The 23530-nt window shown below is 27.9% G+C and overlaps 1 protein-coding gene across 1 annotated transcript in view; it reads right to left on the bottom strand.

Annotated features, from left to right (window-relative positions):
* The window catches only part of LOC107455101 (uncharacterized), a 123532-nt gene that overhangs the window by 50452 nt on the left and 49550 nt on the right, over positions 1-23530 (bottom strand). The gene's annotated exons all lie outside the window — the stretch shown is intronic.

Below are 23530 nucleotides of genomic sequence, written 5' to 3'. Positions count from 1 at the left end.
TCTTCATTCAAAATTAGCTGCAAAAAGACTTGGATCCATCACATCTAATAACATATTTACAAAATCGAAATCGTTATAATGTTGCTAGAATTTCTGGGAGTAAATTTGGACCTTGTTCTAATACGTCGTTAAGAGAAAGACTCTTTGTCGTATGAGAAGAGGCATCGAAAACTACTCTCCACTTAAGTGAGTTATTTTTTCATTTTTTAACTATATAATGAGGTAAGTAAAAAACTTTGTCTTGGTTTTTGGGTTGAGGAACCAGCTTTTCAACTTGTTTCCTTGTAATATAATCTTGCATCTGTTTAACATAAATGTTTTCTAATTCTGGTTTATCTTTCAATCTTTTAGACAACAGTTTTAGACGACTCAGTGCAACATAATAGTTATCTGATGAAAGGCTAACATTAGCATTCCAGGGTAGTTTGACCACTCGTCTTTCGTCTACTAATTCATACGAATCATAAAACTCTTGCATACTATCGCTATCACGGAATGACATTTTTCTCTCTTGCGAAATATTTATACCAATAGTTTCTAAATCCCAAAAACCTTTTACCTCTTCATCAAATTGATGTGATAAATTATTTGTGGTAACGTTATGCACTGAAGAGGCGTTAATACGTTTAGTTGTAGTGCCACAACGACGCCCACTTAAAATCCAACCGATTTTAGAAGGCATTAAAACAAATGACTCAGATAATCTTGTCGGACTTTCAGAGTATACCACGTTCCAGTAGAAATCAGCACCGATTAAAATTTCTATAGGTAAATTTTGGAAATTATCGTAAGGATCAGCCAATTCATAGTTTTGCTTCATGGCACGATCGTGAATGTCTTTTGGTACACTAGGGTGTGATGCGTACGTGTTAAAACTTTCAAATGCCATAATAGTAACTGAAGAATTGTTCCAAATATTAGATAGCTGCATTTTTACCTGACGCCTGGATTGTAGTTGAATCGATTGCGATTCAAAAGCTCATATTTATTCTAAGATAACGTAACGTACAGTATTCCAATACAAAGGTATTCCTTCACATAAAAAAAATAAACATTATTCAAAATTTAGTTATTCTACAGTTTGCTTATGCGTACCGCAGCACCCTTGACGCAGATGGAACACTGGTGTCCCTTTTATATAGTTTTTTTCTGACTCTCGAATTACATGCAGTAATATATTTTTATTTTTTAATTATAAAACACAGTCTAACAATTACTAAAAAAATTTGTTAGATTATCAGAATTATATTTGTACTAAAATATTAAATCCGAACAATGTAGTCCCAAATATTCATTAATAATTGATTATGTAAACTAAAGGAATTTCAATGATAAATAACTGATTCTAAGTAATTGTTTGGAAAATCTTACCTATAACGCAGAAATAGACTTCAGTTTAATATAAATTCTGCATTAAAGGGTTAAGAGCAGTAAACTAAATAGAAAAAATATTTTCTAAAAAAAAAATAAAAAAAAAGAAAGAAAAACTTGTGCAATTTAACGTAAAATTTGTAACATAAAAATTACATCTCAAAATACTATTTTATTGATAAAAATGTCAATACTAATTGACAAACCTAATTTGATATAAAAAATGCAGTTAAAAGTAACAATCTTAAAGTAAAATTAAAACTGTTATGTTATTAAATAGTTTCGACCTGATGTAACAAAATAAGAATATTTTTTAATATCTTTATTTAATAAAGAAAATATTAAATAAATGAAGAGATATATATGATAAAGAAAATATTTGCGAGAAAATGAAAATTCTTTTTGTGAAAAATTAATTTCTAGTTTACTGATTTACTAAAAGGATTTTTTTATATTAAATATGTTACTTTTAGTTGTAATCTCGTATTTTTGTTTTCGACAGTAAACAAAATGCCATTGGCACATGTGAAAAAGTTAATCCTGAAAGTACAACTCCACTAAGATTTAAACGAACAACTATTTTTTAAATTTTTCGGCAGTAATTTAACAAGGCATTCTTTGGGAATTTCCTTTCGGTTGTTCTAAATTCTCAAATATCAAAGTTTTGGTTTAGATGGATAGAATTTCGCATTTGTTTTCAGAACATTTTTTTCAAATGTTTTTGAAAAAGGAAAAACAATACTATTGTCAAAGAATAAAATAATCAGATTCTGTTTAAAAAATGTTGTTTTTAGAAAGTTTTTCTTATTTTAATACACTTCCTTTTTTTTAATCACTATATTAATATTAATGGCCCATCTTAACATTATACTCTCAAAAATATTTTGTAGTGTAGATTTTTTGTTGTTAAAGAACTGAACATTTTTGAATAGTTAGCTTAAATTAATATAAATATAAAAAGAAAATGTTACTAAAGTTTTTCAAGTGTTTGATTTGTATAAAAATTACAACAATACTGCATGATTAAAAGAATTGTAAATAAATAGTTAATAATGTCTTGTAAATAACAGTAAATAATATCTTGTAAGTAATTTAATAGTATGAATGGTAGTAGACATTGTTTTACGCCTCTGAGAGAAAATAATCTTGATATAATTATATCCGAAGAAAATTCTGGTTATGGTTAACCTTTCTTAAGGTTAGTGGTATGACAAGAAAACAGTAAAGTTAGTAAAAACAAAAATGTTTGATTTATGTAAAAATTATTAATAGATGGCATAACTTCATTTAAAGCATTTATAAATAATGCCTTAACCCTTTTGGCCTCACCGGGACATATGTGTCTCGCAAACGAAAACACCGTTGGGACATATGAGTCCCATCTAAAAACACCGGTGAGACACGTATGCCCCAGCTTCCCAATTGCTCAAGAAGTTCATTTTTTAAATTTTATTTTAGCAAAATATTGTTATTTTTACCTTATTTGATCTATTAAAGTAGTAATTTTTTTTTTTTTTTTAATTTTAAGATTAAAGAAAATCTTTTTGAAATGCTTAAAACAATAGTAAACTCTTAAAACAATAGTACACGATTGCGATATTAAGTGATTCTAAGAAATATTTGTAAATACGTAGATGTAAATATTTTCTTTCAAATACTCGCAATTAATTTCTTGTATATGCTTGCAAAGATGTCATAACAGTCGAATATAATTATATCACATTAGGGGTGTGTTTTTAATAAGCAAGTTTTGAAAGAAATTTGAGAATTTTTTATTTTTATGATCTCTTTTTAAGTTTATTTTATTTGCAAAAACAAGTTATGATGGAAATAGTTATAAAATATATCTTTTTAAAGCAAAATTGGAAGTACAAGCTTGTTAGTCCAAGTTACTAAAACGTGTTGCAGAATCAAATTGTAATAAAATTTGATACCGAAAAAACAGAATTCTCTGATGGTTTTAGAAGCCTAAAACGTTGGAGTCAGATATTGTATATTATTGACAACATAGTATGGTATCCCTCCTAGTTTTAGATCTGTAAATCTATACTTCTTTTATGCTCTTTGGTGTAATACGATTTAGAGTTCTAATATTTCAATCATTTTTTATTTTAGGGGTGGTGAGCAAGCCATTTTTTTCAGAATAATATTGAATTTAGTTAGTCAAGTATATGAATTTGAATTATTTGTAGTTCTAAATCATGCATATTTTTAATTGATGTTGGTTTGCAATGTGCCAATTTTTTTAAAGTTTGGAAAATTTAATGTGTGCAATAGCTGTAATGCACACGGAGAAAAAAATTCTGCTAAAAATACCGTACAGAATGGTAATGACTTTTGTGATAAAAAAAAAAACAAACAAACATAATTCTCGTAGAAGATAAAATATACGGTATTTAAATCATTCATTTGGTAATTTTTCCGTTCATATGGAAACGGACTATAAATTCTGGTTTACCAAAATTATAGTTTTTATAAACACACATTTAGTAAGAAATAGAAAACTTAATAAATAATAAACTGAATAAATGGTTTTTATGTATTTGGATAAACAATTTCATAATTGTGTATGCAAAAACTTTTCAGTTCGCTTTAAAAGTTCTCAGGATATGGTGAAATATACATAAAGAAAAATTATTATTTAGGGTTTCAAACTTTGGACCGTTTTCCTGACCGAACTATTGGTACCCAGATTGCGACTATTCCCTATATTTCGGGGAACGAAAATCAGAATCCGTCGAAAAAAAGGTATGTTTATTTAGGGAAAGTACATTTTTGTGTTTGATTTCGTAACAAAATATTATCTGTACTAATTAATTAGCATGTATGAGGTCATCCCCCAAATTCATTAAGATTGAGTCCTAAAACGTGAAGACGTCCTAAAACCTCCTTTGAGTTCTGAAAAAACGTAAACGTCCTAAAGCGATCGTTAGATCAAAGGTAATTTAGGATGTTCCTTTTTTTTTGCTCTCTGCACAGGGTAAAGAATATTAATAATTTCAAGTAATATACTTAGTAGTAGCATATTTTTTGTGAAATGTTTTTACAAATTAATATATTCATAAACTAATATATTTTTGAAATAGATTTGTTCTATATTTATCTATTTCAACTCCTTCAACATGTAGGGAAGAATCGGGTAGCCCCGCCCACTGTCAATTTCATATGTATAGAATATTTTTTCAAGTCAATAGGCCATCGGACATTAATTGTTATATTAAAAAAATATTATTTTCAAAGTTTCAAGTATTTATGCAGCTGGTAACATGGTAAACAATAGTTTTGAAAATATGTTGAATACAGTAGTCATGAAATTAAGAAAAATTGGTTGAATGTTTCGATTAAACTTCATTTTAATACTAAAAAAATAATTTTTTCTATACATACAGCATTAAAGTATGTAGTCTTAAGTTTAATTTGCACAAAGAAAGAAGTTTGTATGTAAAAAATTGTTCGAGTAATTACAAATTTACAAAAAAATTGGATTTCGGGTAGCCCCGCTCACATGAATGTCGGGTATCACCGCCCAATTTTATTTCGTCGATAAATGTACGGTTGCAAAGATTATTATTTTATTGCTTCAAATTTGAATGTTATATGCATTTTTAACAACAAATATATGTTTTAATATTATATGAAACATAAATTTATATATTTAAAAATGAAAAATTAAATATTTTTAAAATGTAATTGATATATCCAAATTAAATTTAATATCAAGAAATCATAAATATTATGATAAGCTATTTGCTTACTTATTTATTTTCACTTATTTGTGAACGAATCAATCTACAGAAGCATTTGAATGCAATCAAAATACAAAGTGAATTTGTAATTTTATAAGAAGTATTTTATATTAAGTTTATAAGAAGAGATCAACCAAATAAGTTTATATTGAAAAACAACTATTGTTATTAATTATTGTTACTTAAATTAAATTATTTTCGTTAAATATTTAATATAAATATATATTAATATTATAATATATTAATATACATTAATAATGATAAAAAGTATGACATTTGTTGTTATTAAATGATAGAATTCACTAGAAGTATATAAATATGTAAAAAATAAAATAATTTCGTGATAAAAATGATAAATGAGATTTATCTATTGTCAATACATTGGTCACTTTCATTTACACCTGAAAATACAGTCAAAAAACATAATTTTTGTAACTGTTGTGTTCTATTTTTTATGTTAAACTATTCTTTTTTTGGTTAATTCTTTTTGCATTATTTAATTAGATTAAACATACAAAAATATTGATTATTGCTCAATATTAAACAGAAATATAAGCAATACTTCTTAAGTGGGCGGGGCTACCCGACTCTCCCCTATATATTAATTGAAATTAATCGCAGCATGTCCTTGGATTTTGTGCCACTACACTCTACATTCAATAATTAAAATTAATTTATAAACATTGAATATATTCGTGTTGAGAATGTTTGGGAATGTCAATTAATCAAAAAACGATTTGAACACATTTAAAACTTTTAAACTATTCCCCAAAAAATTTCGAACAATTAAAGTACATTTTTGGTCTTATAACTTATTTTCATTTCTAAGTTGAATTAAAAGGATTATAAAAATGATTTACCAAGTCGTCCAGCTTAAAAAGGTTTTAGGCTTTCAAAATTTACAACATTTAACTTCAAACTAACAATGAACTTAACGAAGAATTCAACATGTTCTCAGAAAGGTGCAACCTATTGTTAATTCCAAATTACCATATTCATGAATTTTATTCCTCTCAATTCAATCATTTTTCTTCTGCACCAAAAAAATTCTGAGGTAGGGTATTTGGCGCTGGAACGCTAAGTTATGACCTCTCTCAATGATCTACACCAGCGGTATTTTCACAAATTCCTTTTGTGTAATTAAAATTATTCTTATTAGTTTTCGGTAATTAAATCCTCTCTTTTATTTTCATGTTTACCAAGAGGTTGTGGTAAAGCGGAAATAAAAATTGTTCTTTTTTTTTTAGCGGAGTCGGTTTCTTGCATTTAGTTGAAGTGGAAAAAGGAATTCAAAAAAACGGATGAACATTTTTTATAAAGCTTCCTTTTTTATTATTTTCTTTTTTCAGAAATATGGGAATTTCTGAATAAATTCTTGTAAGAAAATGCGTTTGAAATAATCGCATAAACTACTTAAAAATAAGATGGAATAGAGACATGTTTTTTAATTGAATCGTGTTTTATCGATTGCACAAAAGTAAGTTTTTATTAATTACATAGAGTAGAATTAAAAAGTCTATTTGCACAGGGCTTTCAAAAGAAAAAAAAAGAAAGGTCGAAAATAGGTTAGAGAGATTCATTTATAGTATGATCAGAAAATATTATGCAATACATCTGCACTTCGAACGAATCATTATAGAGGACAATTACAGGGAAAGTGATTTAAAAACATTAAAACGAGTTAGTTGTTGAGTTAAACTGAAAGAAGATACTAACAAAACTTCTTTCTCTTTCATTTACTAAGTAATGTTTCTATGCTCTTAATGCCACTGGCCTTGATCATGAATCGTAAGGATTTGATAACGTTTTTTTTCTCTTTTAAATATTTACGACACACATCTAATGCATGCATTGTTTCACTTGGAATGAATATGTTTTTAAAATAAGGTATGAATTAAGAGAACCAAATATGAAATATTCTATGTATTGTTATTTTCTATTATTTACAACTGTTTTAAGTTAAAAATTTGTATTTAAATCGTTACTAACATGAACAATGAAATTTTTTCTTTTTAAACCTAAAAACTGTTAAATCTATTGTACAAAGTGAAGCAAGTTTAAAATTGACTTAATATTTTAAAGATGGGATTAAAATATCTAAACTAATTTTTTTCTTCATAAACCTATATTTCAATAAATTCAACGTCGAAAATCGGCATTTTAAATGAGAGATCGATATAATATTAACATTAGTCAAGGGTGTACCTTTCACACAGCATTAAATGTCGCGCATATGTTCTGTATGTGCTTTTAAAAAATAAATAGAATGAATTAAAACAGTTTTTAATTGAAAAGTAAAAGAAGTATATTTAAAACATTATATATAACTAAGATTTACAAAAAAGAATTCCGAATAAGATAAATTGTATTGCCTATATTTCGACTTAATTACTTACATTTGCAATATTTAAGCACAATAAGGTGGAAGTAAAAAATACAATTGAAAACTAGATATAACTAATAAGAAATAAGTTTTATTACAGAGTTGCAATAAGAGTAAATCTGTTTAATGATTACCAATTATATGAACTTTGAATAATGTCAGACAATATTGTTTTAAACAATTTTCAGAGGCGAAGTGAGGACACAAAATAGCCGTTAATTTTTATCTCAAGTATATTTCTCAGCTACACGCACCTGCTGGATGTTTAACTACATTTTTATTTTGTGTTTAAACAATGTTTGAACAGAAGATTGACAAATGGCAATTTTACTTTAAAATTGTTAGTTAATTTAAGAGTCAGATTACGCTGTAACTCACCATCAACTCGTTTAAAATAGACATTGCTTTTTTTAATCGATTATAATCTATATAAAAGCTGTAAAAAGCATATAGCAAAGTTGTATCTTTAAAACTTCATATTTTTATGCGTTTCATAACGGACAGCGATAAGTCATAGCCAGAAGAGCCAGGCTTGGCTATATCGCACTATGGTTGTATCGTTTAAAATTGATATTACTTTTTTTAATTGATTGTACTCAGCATGAAAGCTCTAACAACTTATTACATGGTTGTATCGTTGAAATTTCATATTTCTTATGGGTCTCATGAGTCATAACCTTAAAACGGTAGAGTCAGGTTTGTTCAACTTCACAATGAATTCGTTAAAAATTGACATTGCTTTTTTTAATTGATTATTAAAACCGACATAAAAGCTCTAACAACATATTACAGTGTCGTAACTTTGAAACTTCTTTTTTTATCAGTCTCATAAGTCATAACTTCATAATGGAAGAGCCAGGTTCCGCTGTATTTCACCATCAACTCGTTCAAATTAGACATTGCTTCTTTTAATTAACTGTAATCAACATGAAAGCTGTAATAACATATTACATTGTTGTTTCTTTTAAACTTTTTTTTTTATCCGTCTCACAACGGACCTCATAAGTTATAACTTCATAATGGAAAAGCGAGGTTTGCCTATACAGAACCATGAGGTCGTTTAAAATTGTCATTGCTTCTTTTAATTGATTATAACTAACATGAAAGCTGTGAAAACATTTTACATATAGCTATGTTTTTTGAGCTGTTTAACTTTCTCTAGTTGTAATGATTTATATCACTTTCTGACACATTATGTACCTGTAAAAAAAACATATTGCAAAGTTGTATGATTTGAATCTCATATTTTTATGCTTCTAATCACGGACCACATGAGTCCATAACATGAGTAAACAATGAGGTTATTTAAAATAGACATTGCTTCTCTTAATCGATTATAATCAATATGATAGCTGTCAAAAGCATATAACAAAGTTATATGCTTTCGAATTTCATATTTTTTTATGCGTCTTATAATGAACTTAAATGCCATAACCTTACATCGGAAGATCCAGTTTAGGCTATACCACAGCATGATGTCGTTTAAAATTAAATTTTTTTTTTTTAAATTGATTATAATCAATATGAAAGCTGTAAAACACATTACGTAGTTGTATTTTTTGTGCTCCCCAATTTTTTTTCCAGTTGCAACGATCTATAACTCAGTTTAATACATTCTGGAGCTCGGGGAAAAAATTTCTCCTCAAGGTAAATACTTGACACTCGAGAGAAAAATCGATGTCGAATTTTTGAGCAAACTTATCACGCAGCGGAATTAAGGGTGATTTGTGGAACAAAGAGTCGTCGTCAAGTTTTATCGCTTCGTAATCCAGTTACTATTAACGCTAACAACTGAATTTCCGGTATCAGCCACAGCAAGGAGCAATTTCCGGTGAGGTGACGTCACGTGTTCGAGTGCCAGAGGACCATTCTATTGTCTTTCCGAGAGTTTGAGGTTACTAGTTCTTTACTAATCATCTCTTCCCTTTGATTCGAACATTGAAAAGTACAATTTTATTACTAGTTGTTGCATTAGTAATTGATTAACGATTTTAAAGATTCGAAATGGGAGATATTTGTTTGTGGTTCTATGCTCTGTTAAAATTGCATAACTCAAGTTAGAGTTTAAGTAATCCATAAAATATCTTTCATACAATGGAATTGTAGAGCTAAGAGTAGTAAGTCATGTTTTAAAATTGATTAAAAGAGCATTTTAGGGGAAAACACCACGATCTTCATCTTGGCAATAAGATGATTTTCAGTACTGTTATTTTCCAGTGAAAAGTCAGGATGCTTGTAAAGTATTTAAATGGAAATAATTTTGAGAAACAATTTGATGTAAAAATGCCCATTTTGGTTAAAGTGAAGCTAATTACTTTATAGCCTCCAGGCTCAAATTCCAGCTGTGGCTGGTTAACACGAATTCTGCTCCCGAATCGCACCGACCACAGTACTGACATAAAATATTCTTAGTGATAGACGAATCATGGGATAGAATCTACACGTCATCGGTAGGTTTTCGTGATTTTTTTTCTCTCCATGTAACGCAGATGCGGGTTAGTTGCATGAAAAAGTCCTCCGTGAAGGATTGTTTGTCGCAATGCTTGATCCAATAATTTCCTTGTCTTTTGGGTTGGGTTCAAACTTACAAGGATACGGGGTTGTGCTTTTATTTTCGTAAATTCAGAATTGGATCGGTTGTTCAATGTCTATTATAAAATAAAATATAGTCCTAAGTTTTTCAATTGATGGGTTTAAAGGGTTAACATGTTAACCAACCGAATAACTTTAAGTTTTAACGAACAAATTAATATTTTATACTTACAACTAAACTGCAACATTTATAAAAATGCTTGTTTCTGAAGTGTCCAAAATATATTTTTTCAAGCCTTTCAATTATTGGATTATTATGAAAATTGTAACCAAAAAATTAATTACGCCAAAAAGACCAGCTTTAAAATCTTTGTACTCTTCGCTGTAAAAACTTTATTTTAGTCGATATAAAAATTATTGAAAATATCTCTGATAAATTATTAAAACTCTGGTAAATTATGGTAATTATTAAACTATTGTTAAATTATTAGTAATTATTAAATTATCAGAAATATGAAAAATTCTCCCTTAAAAATGTATATTTTTTCAAAAATTGTTAACATTCAACGAGTGTTATAAGCCACCTATAACTAGACATTTATTTATACTATTACACTTATGTAGACGTTGCTTTAAACTTCAAAAATTTTTGAAAAACATTCATAAAATAAAAAATTTCTTAAATATTGTTTTTCAGTTTTTCCTATCAAATTTCATATAAAACTTTCTATAAATGCATAAAAAGGATATAATTTGAAATGCGATGACAAACAAAACAACGATGTTCTTAGTAGTTTTTTTCTTCTAAATTTCGACAAATATAGAAAAGTTACCTCTCCCGAAAGAAGATTTAGATTTAACAATTCTCAAAGTTTGACCCAATAATAACAGCCAATCTCCGCCTTCCTTTTCCAATAAAGATTTTGTTGTCTAAAATTCATACTCTTTCGCAAAAAATATATTTTTTTTACAAATAAAAGAAGAGGACTTAGCCCTTCTGATATTTCATAATATCATTGAGAATTCTTTTTTCTCCAATTTTTGTTTTTGATATTTGCTTTGAGATGAAAAGTACGTGATGTCACAAAATTGAGTATTAACGATGTTAAAGTTGCTGCAAAATTTTTTAGGGTGATTTCTTTTGAATTATTCTGTCACTTTAAACAGTAATGAGTATGTTTAAAGTTTTTCTCTTCATATATTTGTTATATAACTAAAGTTATATATTTTAATTTTTATCAAGACTAAATATTTTTTTTTTTGCTGGAGTAAAATATCATATTTAGTTCTTTTCAAAAGAAGACATTTTTAGTACTAGAAATTTCTCTGAAAGTACTCACTTTATTTCTGTATTTTTTTGTAATGAACGGTTATCGAGTATTATTAAAATATTTGCTTATGAAAATAACTTCAGTCTTTCAAAAAACCGTAATAAAAAAAAATAACTCTGACTACAAGTATTTCCAGAACTTTTTGAGATTTCTTTATTTTAGATTTATGTGCATAAAATTCCACTTAGCAATGATGTAAGAATATACAAAGCATGCTTGTTTGAATTTTGAGCTTATATGAAAAAATTTTATTCCAATATTTTGGACATTCTATGATTGAGAAACTGTGCAGTTATTAAAAATTCTATTGACCAAAAGCTAAGTTCATTCTTGCAAAATAATTAAACTGTAAAAGAATTCTGGAGCAAATTACGGTAAAAAAGTACCAGCAGTGTCGGGTTTTTTGCGCCATAAAATCTATTTTTACCCGGAAATTTTATGACATAAAAAACTGATATACCTTAATTTTTATAGTAATATTTATGGTAAAATTACTGAATCACTGTAATTAAATAAATATACTTGTAAAATATACGGTTAAAATTTTACAGTGAACTGGATTTTAATGTAAAATAAATTTTTCGGATGAAACAACTAGGGTACTCGAACTTTTACCCTAGTTCGATCCAGAATCTTTTTAATGTGTCGGAGAAATTAAACAAATAATAATTTGCACAGCTTATAGAACATTGCAAAAAATTAAATATCTCTTGGAAATACCTCATATTTAACTAATCAACTAACATAGACGTCATTTTTTTAAAGTATTGTTCAATAAAAGGAATAAGAAGTACTCATGCTGTTATTACCTGTTTAAAAACTTCATTCACTTCAAAAATACATAAAAAGGAAATAACAGTCGACATGCTTCAAGCGCTTAAAAAATAAGCACCCATTTTCAAGAGTTTGCCAGACGTCGCAGATTTTTGAAGCGAATTAAGTTTTTAATTAGGTAATGTCTTACAGCTTCTGTTTCTTGGGATTATTCATTTAATACTTATGCTATTACCTGAGGGCAGATTTACAAGTAATTTTTTCTTTTAAACGATTTGTTATTGCCATAATTTTTCCTGTATGTTATTTCAGAAGAACGTGACTAAAATATAAGAGCAATAAAGACATACAAAAAGAGCGAAAAACCACATAAAAACCTGAAGATGCGATAACTATCCGAAGCCGTCAAGGAAAGTTCTTTTTATAGTTACAATAAAACATTTAAAGTTATAACTTTTATTATGATCAAAACCGTAACTTATGATGCTATTTAGGCCTATTCAAAATTTGTACAAGCTATGAAATAGAGTATGCGCTGAAAACTTTTATACTGACAAAAAAATATGAAATATTTATTTTTTTTACATTAAGTATCGTTTTATTATTTCGTGAATTTTTATTTCGTATTACATATATTTTATCTGATAAAATGTTTCTTTTTTTTCTTCTAATGACATTGTTCTTTTTTTAGCATTTTATCGTTTTTACTTTTTCAACTCGAAGGGAAAAGAAGTTCTTGAAACTTTTTGAGAATTAATCTTGGCTACGAGTAAAAATAACCAGTCTTAATCTGATAAATCATGAACATTTATATTAAAGTACCATCTTCTTTTTGGAAGGAAAGGATGATAGTTCATTTGGCTTTTTCTGTCTACGCATTTCTAACTTCCATTTATTTATTTTTTATTCTTATTCTAGATGCTTCATTTTTCTGCTACTATTTCTGGAATTTGTTACAAATTTTTGTCAAATAATTTAAAATTCAACCTGTGGTAACAATTTTAGAGAATATTAACTTTGATTTTTTCGTTAATTCAATATCCCTTAAACGGAGATATTATTTGTATCTACTAAATTATAACCTAACTAAATAATATCCTATAAAGTAAAACTAACTAAACTAAGGTAATGCTAACGAAACTAATTAATATCCTATTTCAATATAGTTCGTCCACTATAAGAAGACGATTGAAGACCAAATCATGGCCTGAGTTCATTAGTTAAGATTAGGGTAATTTAAAATCGCATTTACAGTGTTTTTCAAGGCTTTTTCGAGGACAGTAATAAAAATAAACAACTGTTTAAGTACTTTACACCTAAGGCAAAGCTATAATTGTAATCTATCAATATTATCTTTATTATGGAATTATCTGGGTATTATAAGACACAAATGACTTAAATATTTAAAAAGTTCAAAAAATATATGTATTTAAATATGTATTAAAATTTCGCCACGCAAATTAAAATTATCAAATTCCACCAAGGATTCTCAATTTTTTCTGATATTTTTTTTTGCCTAGTGCTGGAGTAAATTAATAACTATATAAAAAAATTAAATGACAAATGCTTTTTCCCAAAATTCAAAAAATAACACTGGGGAACAAATTTTTCTTTATTTTCTGTTGCAAATTTTTTTTAACGGATCTTGGATATTTTCACATCGCTAATTTCACATCTACAAGTATAAAAACATCATTTATAGCAGGGGTCGCGTAAATGCTGCACCATACTTCTGGGGGAGTTAGGGTACATCATCACGATTAAAATTGCATAGCAACCCATGCCCAGAAATGTCGTCACATGCTGCTAGGGACGCTTTCTTATTACAAACTATTTCTTCGTGTGCTTATAAATCTATTCCAATGTAGTTTTAATCCTGACGATGTGTCCTAACTCTCCTAGAATTTCTTCGCTACATATTGTTTACAATATGTATATATCTATACAACATTTGCGTAATATACACCATTTTTAAACTTCTGCATTTTGATAAAAATTAGACTAAAAAAATCAGTAGTTTTAGGAGCTGAACTAATTTAAGATTTGAAATCCCCACACCCAAATTAGGCAAGATCAGTGTTTGTATAAATGCAACAAAAATTTGCTTCCCTGAGTAATAAAAGAAGCAATGGAAAACTTCGTGCTACAAGGGAATTCTTCAGTGCAAGAGCCGGTGGCTCAGGGGATAGAACGTTGCCTCTCAATGAGGTGCCCCGTTTTCAAATCCCATCAATGGCTTGTCGATACAAATTCCGCACTCGGCTCGCACCGACAAAAGCGCTGACGCAGAAGTCATAGACGAATCGTGGGTTAGAGTCCCCTGCCGTCGGGCTAACCCTGGAAGGTTTTCGTGGTTTTCCTCTCCCTGTAATGTGAATGCGGGTTAGTTACTTCAAAAAGTCCTCCACGAAGGCCAATTTCTCTCAATAGTTGATCCAGGAGTTTCCTTTTCTTCTGGATTGAGATCAAAATTATTAAAAGGCTACGGAATTGAATTTCAGTAGTCGTAAACTTAAAAATTGAGTTTACGACTGTAATAAGATTCTTCAGTACAATGTCGAAGTTAACTTTCCAAAAGGAAGGACTATAAGTAACTTTTATAATTATTAAAAAATTAAATTAATATGTGTATGTGACAATCACTTTATCAAATCACTAACGATATCGAGAATCATTTTATTTTAACGAATGGTATATCACAGTAAAGAAATTATATATTAAATGAAGCTTTAAAATCTCAATTTACTGTTTTCAAGAAATCATAGATTTAAAAACCTTAAAGTAGCGTAACTCTTTACGACGATAGAACGTTTTGTGGTGAGCAGGTGACGCATGATATTAATTAATATGTTTATCAAGAAATATTTTGCTAAAATTTGTCCATGTCTAATCGACCGGATCAGATTAGTTAAAAAATAATATTGTTCCTATCCTGAAAATAAAATCCAATGTAAAATTACATTTTCTAATTGTTTAAACTGAGACATTTTAATAAACTGTAACTGTAACAGTCAATTTTTAAAAAAAATTAAATACAGGAATGAAATTTTTGCTTTATTAGATTCTTTTCAAGTCTAAAATGATTTTATTCAAAAAATTTATACTGTGTCCACCATCTTTAATCTTGAATTGCCTCAGCAATAGTTATTATAGTGGTGATTAAGTATAGTAAAGTGGCTATGACGTGCAAAATAAAAGCCACTTAGTGATACCTGTTTCGTTCACTACTTACCACACTGTGAGATGCCGTTAAAGATATTAGGAAGAAAAGGCCAAGCAACAAGTTGTCACAAAATACTAAAAATGTATTTTTTATATGCAAAGTTAACGAGAGACGTTTGAAAATTGTAAACAAAGGGTATTGAATTATAACGATTTTTTTCTTCTCTCTTATATTTTATTCCTCACGTCAAAGTATAAGAAATGCTTAACAATTCCATTTTAAAGCTTTCTTTTCCGGGATATAATTGTGCACAAAGTTTCACAAAAAAGTTGCAGAAATTCGTGCTAATCAGTAATACTCTGTAACCCATTCCTCACTATTTTGTACTGATTTAAAGATATCAGGAACGCTAAATCTGAAATTTTCACATGGTTCATTTAAAGCGATTTCAATTGGTTAAGTATACCCACTTTATTATACCTAGACGTCACTTTTATACCTAAAACTGAAGGCATTCCAAAATTAACGGAGTGAATACGGGTAAAGAGTGTTATAATGCTATTGATAAACAGACTTTAAAATTTTTTCTAAAATGTTATTGACAAAAATTGGAACTTTCAAAAAATATTTATATAACTCAAATTTTTAGATAACACGAAGAAAACAACTTGATGTTTGTTGCTCGTGCATAATTGCTTTTGCATGCATACTGCTGAAATACGTCATTTAGCACAAGTTTTAAAATCTTCCCATCTAGAAAACTGTAAATTTTAGACACATAAATTTATATGTAAATTCCGACGGAGAAATATATAAATTTTGAACTATAAAACCTTTAAAAGAAGGACAATTTTATTAATCTTCAAACTATTTCGAGAATCGTCTAATTTTAAATTAGGTAATGCAATATAGGAAATACCGGTTCCATTATCTTTTCTACCTGTCTCTTTTACTGTCAAATCAAATCACTTATTAAATGAGTAAACTTCACGATAGCTAGTTAGAATTCTAAATTTTCGAGAGAACTTTCTGCGATCAAATCAAAGTCTCTTGAAGTTTAATCCATTTTCAGAGTCCTCATGCCAAATACTATAATGCTATTATAATTGATAAACAAATGCTTCTGTGAGGCTATTTAAATATTTATGTTATTTACTTCGCAAGCAACTCTTTGGAGGCATTGATATTGTGGGATAGTGCTTTCTAGTGTTTTACGTAAGATGTGTTTATATTCTTAAATATTAACTGTGGTTTTGATAGTAAATAATTCTGTGAACAAACGGGGTGGTTTAATGGAACCGATGAGGTCGCAAATATTTCCTATTTAGATGACATTTCTCGGACTCATTGATTTAATTATAGAAATGTCAGATAAATTTTATAAATTCTGTTCTGCATCTTTAAAAGTTTTTATGTACCTTAAAAAGTTTTATTTACACTATGTTATCATGTACTTATTTTTAACAATTATTACAAAATAGTCTAAAATAATTTTAAAGTAGTTTTGTTTTGTTTACTAGTTGAGTTTAGGAATAATGCATTAAAAGAAATGAAAGGAGAATTGAGCTATATAAATTGAGATTCTATAAGAACATTTTGATAAATATAATTAAATAAGATACTTATATAGAAAAGTAAGCTGATAATAGAGATAAACTAAAAGTAACAAAATTAAAAACAACACTACATATATGTGAAATGTGATTCTTATAAAATTAATTAAATGAAGGAATATTTAGGAATACGAATGTATTGTAATACTCGTAATAACTAAAATAAATCATATTAAATTATTCATAACATATAAAATAAAATATGCATGAATATATTAAAGTTTAGGGAGAAAAATTCTTTAATATAAGAAGGATATATTTTTCTTCAATGTAATGCCAGAGGAAATTCTTATCTCTAATTTTCCTCAGGTTTTTGCTGTCTCATTTTCAAATAATTGAAATTAAAAACCTTTTTTTTTTCTTTTCTTTTTTCTGACATATTAAGTGGGATCTCTACATGCTCTTAGTTCTATACTTTTTTCACCTCTGCAAGTCTATTATTATTTTTTTTTTTAATTTTCCCCACTCGAGAAAAGAAATTAAAGCTATAGTTTCTCGTTACTGTGTAATTTTAGTTCTTAACTATAATAATGAAGCTTCCATAAAGGATGAGGTATGATGAAAGAAAGAATAATTAAAATACTCAGGGTTAAAACCATGATGATTAAAGCCTACCGCTGACTAAACTTAGAAACTTTGAGTATTTATGCTACCTTTAAAGTTCAAAATGTTAAATGGGTTGAAAGTCAACATTTCCTGGTGGATATCAAAATTCATATATTGGTGAAAGCTCGGGATATTTTTGCATCTAATTTGATACTAATTTATTTAATATATTAATATTTATTTCCTATTAATAATACTCTGTTAGGATAGAAATTTAAGGAAAGAACACCAGTGTTGAAAATATCGGGTTTTAACATTAAAATCCTTGATGTAGGAAATACCGGGCAATTACCTTTAATCCTAAAACCGAACAATGTGTTAGATTGCCAGGCAATGGCCCTTAACGTAAAAAAAACTTTAGTATAGTGAATGCCGGCAATAGTCCTGAACCTTAAAAAATGTAATTATTGCACATCTTCGCTGGGCTTATCTTTCAAAAAATTTGATAAAACTTTGTATTAAACGCATTGCCTGTAGTATACTTGCCCAGTATTCCTTGCACTGTTTTTTAAAGCCTTTGTCCGGTATAAAAGAAGTAATTACAAATGAAATATACAAACAAAATGTACAATAAATAAACAAAATTTATCGAAGTGATTATGCGATTGTCAGCATTAAATGGAAATTATCAAAATTCACTAATGCCCGTCTTCTACAGTAACATTTATAAAATTATTTAACATATTTTTTTCACATTAATATTAATAAGCATATTTAAAACTATTTATTTTCACTATTTCTATATTATTTTCTATTTCTTCTGTAGTCAGTGGTTGAACCAAAAGCTGACTATGTCCCGAGGCCCTGGTTTAATCACTGACTACTGAAAAGCTACAGTGTGTCCCCTGATGAAATGCTGTTTTTGCTAACATACATATCTTTAAAATTTCGTTTTGCTTTTTTTTTTAGTTTCTAACTTTTTATTTAAATTGTTAATAAATCTATATAAGGGTATAGTATGGATAAAAGCATAATTTGTTTTGTAAAAGAATCGATTTTTTCAGTTTGTCCTGATTAATTTTCTGAGTATGGCAAATTATAGCCTTCCTGATCTAAATGATTCATAACAGTATTCTTTGGTTAAAAATTTCTAATGTGAAGTATGCAAAGGCTTCTAAGTTTAGAAAAGTTTAAAAGCATTTAATATTTGAAAAAAGTATTGTATAAAGCCGTAATAAATGACGATTTAAGAACAACAGATCATCTATCTTAATACAAATAAACTTGGAATGCTTTTATATCAAAATTATTTTTTTAGAAATGGAAAAAAATATCATGAAATGTTTGACGTTTTTAGTATGCATTTCACGTTATATTTGAAAAAAAAAAAAAACTTTTTGCAGCTGAGAATCACTCTATAACAGTCTATTTTTTTTCCTTTTTAATATCTTCAAATATTAAAATTTTCCTTTACTATATTTGATTTGTAAACATTACCAAAACAGTAGATTATGAAAGTAGCTGTAAAATTTAAGACGAAATCGAACAAACATTGCGTTATTGAAATTTTAGCATTGGAATAAGAAAATTTTGATCCATATTTGTCATTTTATGTTGAGTTTTAATGAAATTTTCTGTAAGAGCTTTTTCTTACTTTTTCTAATAATGTCCAAATCTAAGTTCTAAGACATTCTGATCTTTAATATTTCTAAAAAATTCGTCCTATGGGGAACTGTGAATCTTTTTTTTTCTTGAAATCGGGTGTCTTGAAAAATTTTAATTTTGCTAACATTTTTAACCATGTTCTAAAAAGTACCCTCTCAAAAAATTAGTTAACCTTTAAACTTTTACATTGGTAAATTGAACCATAATATCATTAAAGTGTCGCTTGAAGCTTAACAGTTTGTTAAACTTCGCCGTCGCATGTTATTCATTAAATTTTAAGTCTTTAAAACATTAAAATTAATTAAACGTCGAACTTTAATGTTGGTATATTGAATCATAACATCACTCTAATTACTTGGTACAAGCGTAAATTGTTAAGTTGGACCATGCCTCCGCAAATTTTTCTTTAAATTTTCTGTCATTAAACATTAAAATTAGTTTAATTTTAATATATAGAACCTTATTATCATTGAACCTTAATATTAAAGCATAATATATTGAACCATAATACGATTCAAACTTGCTTTTAACAAATTGTTAAATTTAACCATGCTTCTACATGTTCTTCTTTAAGTTTTGTGGCCTTAAACCCCAAATTCAATTATTTAATCAATCAAGTCTCCGCTTAAATAAACCATAGTGTAGTGTAGTCAAGATTAAGATCAGTTAATTTGTACGTGGTTCATCTTAACTAAAATTTTTTTAAAAATCTAACGGAGTTTGCTCCAAATTATTCTAAATAAGAGATTTATGAAATTAGAAAGAAAAACGAAATTTTCATTGCTTAAATTTTTCCATTGATTTCACTGCTTTAAAATTCATATGAAATAAAAATTATTTTCACACTATTTGTCATTTTCCACTAAAATGAAACTTTTAAATTAAAATTCCTATTAAAAAGGTATGCATATTTAATGAAGTATATATTTTAACCCTCTTGATTCTTCATATATACAAATCAAAATAATTCATTGCTTAAATGTCTCCCAGTTTAGATTCTATGATTAGATGTGACAGAAATAAGACAACTGCGGCAGTAAAGTTGAGGTTACAAGCGCGTATTCTAATTCTCCAACCAAAATAAATTTTATTCAACTTCCCTTGCAAGCCATAAATCTGGAGTACTTATCGTGACGTAACACTTGCTATTTGCTGTTAGAGCGTGTAGAAATGAATGGTTGAGCTTTAATTGCGGTTAGAGTTAATTTACCTTTTGTCTCTTCTTTTGGGTTGCTAAAGGCGACTACCTCATTTTATTTATGCCGTTATTCCTGTGTTCCTTAATTGGAATAAAAATAAATTATCAATCTCAGTGAGGTGAAGGGAATTATTGTTTCAGAGTGTTTACTGGTCATGTCCAAGTGACGACTTCTGTCTTGTTTACAGGTGGAGGTAATATGAAATTAATGAAGAAAGAAATCAAATATATAATCAAGAAAGCAAATACATATGAATTAAAAATCGTAGAATAAAATGGAATAATGCTTGTATTTGATTCATTTTTAAAATACAGATTTCGAAGTTTAGTCACAATAGTGTTCTTAGCCATTGGCTTATAACAGCGAAAAAAATAAATTGGGTCAGGTGCTTTTAAAGTGTGCTAATTTATCAAAGCTCATAAAGAGAAGTAATTGCAATTTGAAATTGAAATGAATAAATTAATAAGTAATTAAATAAATGTTAAATAAAGATTGTACACTTCATAATGGGTAAATCCCAGTATTTTTTCTCATTTTTAATCTAGATTTTGTGAGTGATTGTGTTTATAATTATATATAATGCGCAAGCAAACCACCATGAATAATTTTTGATCTAATGATCGGATCTTCACGTTCTAGGACTCATTCTAAAATGTTTGAGGGGTGACCTCAATAATGCTAATTATTTAGTGCAGACGATATTTTTAGTTGCGAAATCAGACACAAAAACATACTTTCTCTGAATAAACATAATTTGTTTGGTCCAAATAGTGGTACAAAGTTTGGACCCTTTAATGCTAATTTTACTTTTTGCACATTTCGCCATATGTCAAATTGAAAAAAATGCTGCATGCAATTATAAAAGTCGTTTATCCAAAGAAAATTCCACACAAAAATGACTTTTTGTTAATATTTATTATTTTATTTAATAATGGTCAAAAAATGTTTGAATCGTAAGGTATACAATTTTATTTCATCATTTTAAAGAATATAATATTACATGACTAAACAGAGAATTTCAGCGGAATCAGTCAAATAGTTTCTAAGAAATTGAATTTTTAAAATACGACTTGATTAGCATATTTGAGATCACCCACTCGATCCTTTGAGATTAAGTACTTCAACGTGAAGATCTGATCATTACATCTAGTTATTCAGGATGGTCCATTTTTTGCTCACTGTACATGTTTAATTTATAATTATTTTATATGTGTTTTGATTATCAATCATGAAAAAAATATGTAAAATTATGTCATGTGCATTTTAAATTGGCTAACTCAGAGCTGCTAACTTTCGACGCTTTTTCTAAAAATTTATTCTAGTGGTACCTAAGTTTATATATTAATATAGTACTTTTTATTCATTTGTACTTATTTTCCACACCACTATATTACTTTTATATAGTGGTGTTCATTTGAACTTATTTTATACACCACTATATTAATATATTATTTTTTATTCATTTGAACTTATTTTCCCCACCACTGCATACAAATGATTTGAAAGTTCATATGTAACGCCACTTTTTCGAGATCTTTCGAGGAGAGGTTTTCAAAATGTTGGCAAAATTACCAAAAATTTTAAAAGCTTTAGCTTTTAAATGTCTACCACTTTATTAAATATTTTGGAAAAGCATATATGTTGGCCTGCTAACTGATAAAAATTTCTTAAAAGCCAATCAAGCTTTTTTATGTAAAAAAATATTGTAATCTCATGTCAATTTTTTTCCTATAAATGATATCAATTTTAGCTTTTCAAATTTTTATTCGCATGATTAATGAATCGAGTATCTAAAGATTGATTCAATTACTATTAAATATTCTTCATACGAAGCTTATTCGAGTAATATAATTACATCTCCAAAAGGCTTAAGGGTAACGTTACATATTTCACTATCCTAAGTTTCACGTAATTTTTTTTCTCTCTTCGCTAATTGGACACTTTCGGCAAGGCGCTGGGATCGAATATGCCACCTAGCTATTGCAAGATAAAAGGCATGAGGTTATTTTTTTTTTATTGCTGACCATACTCCATACTTGTGGTATTCTGAATCACCTTGACCAGGGAAAACATGGCCTAATGAAACCTCCAGAATCAGTAGAAATGCCGAATAACTACAAGGAAAAAGCAACCGACTCGTGAGTAAGAGAGTTCGTATTGCCAAAATTTGCAATAACGACTACTTTTTTCATCACGTGATATTTATTTACTAATGCAACAAGGCTCATGTTTTAATAATTTCCTGATAGTCCGTGAACAGCTTGTAGTTGCTAGATAGTTTTACATTTTGTTTTTTTTCCCATTTACATTCTGCTTTTCCAACTATTTCATTTTTCATATGGCTTACCACAGATAAAATGGACGGATGCCGATATGCATTATTAGATAGAAATTTTTTTTAAATAACTGATTTAGTTATATAATTCTCATTTAAACAAAAGTATATATATATATACCTAAAAATAAAGAGTATCTAAAAATTTAAGCAAAATTTAAATTAAATAGAAAACAAAATTTCTTTAATTATATACTCCCTCCGTTCCAAATTAGTTGTTACATTTAATATAGAGACACCAGTAAAATTATACTAATAATGAATCACGACTCATTAGTTAGATGATAGTTTTATGCGATTATACGATTCTTCATGATAGTCTTTATTAAATGGGGCGTGGCTTAAGAGCATGCGAATTCTGGGTTTTTGAAGCTAATTTTATACTGATTCGAGGAGAAAATGCTCGGTAAATAATTCTTGATGGATGGTATAACACCCTGAAATCTTCGAAAAATGTTCCAGCAAAATCATAAATTAACCACTATCAATATTCAGTACAAATGTATTCAAATTTAGCAACTAAATTGAGACAGAGGGAGTAATTTTTCAGTTGAAATTTAAAGAACATTTACGCTGATGACATTGGAAAAAAAAGATGTTGGGAAAAACTATTTAAAAAAATTCATTAAATTTAATTATATACTTATTGACACTAATTTTAAAAGTGTGTTAAAAACTTTGCCTAAACACTCTTTGTAAACAGAATCAAAATTTGTAAATCGGAGGCATTATAAATATAAAGTATAAGCTGGTTAAAAATGACATTATTATAATAATGCCAATAGTAATCCTTTAAGTAGTTGAATAGGGGATAGAATATTTGAATAGTGCAGGAGAATTTCTCATTATCGATTCATATGCACAACAAATGA

Source organism: Parasteatoda tepidariorum, chromosome 8, assembly GCF_043381705.1.
Source record: "Parasteatoda tepidariorum isolate YZ-2023 chromosome 8, CAS_Ptep_4.0, whole genome shotgun sequence".
NCBI classification, from domain to species: Eukaryota; Metazoa; Arthropoda; class Arachnida; order Araneae; family Theridiidae; genus Parasteatoda; species Parasteatoda tepidariorum.
This window is presented reverse-complemented; position numbering and strand designations above follow the sequence as displayed.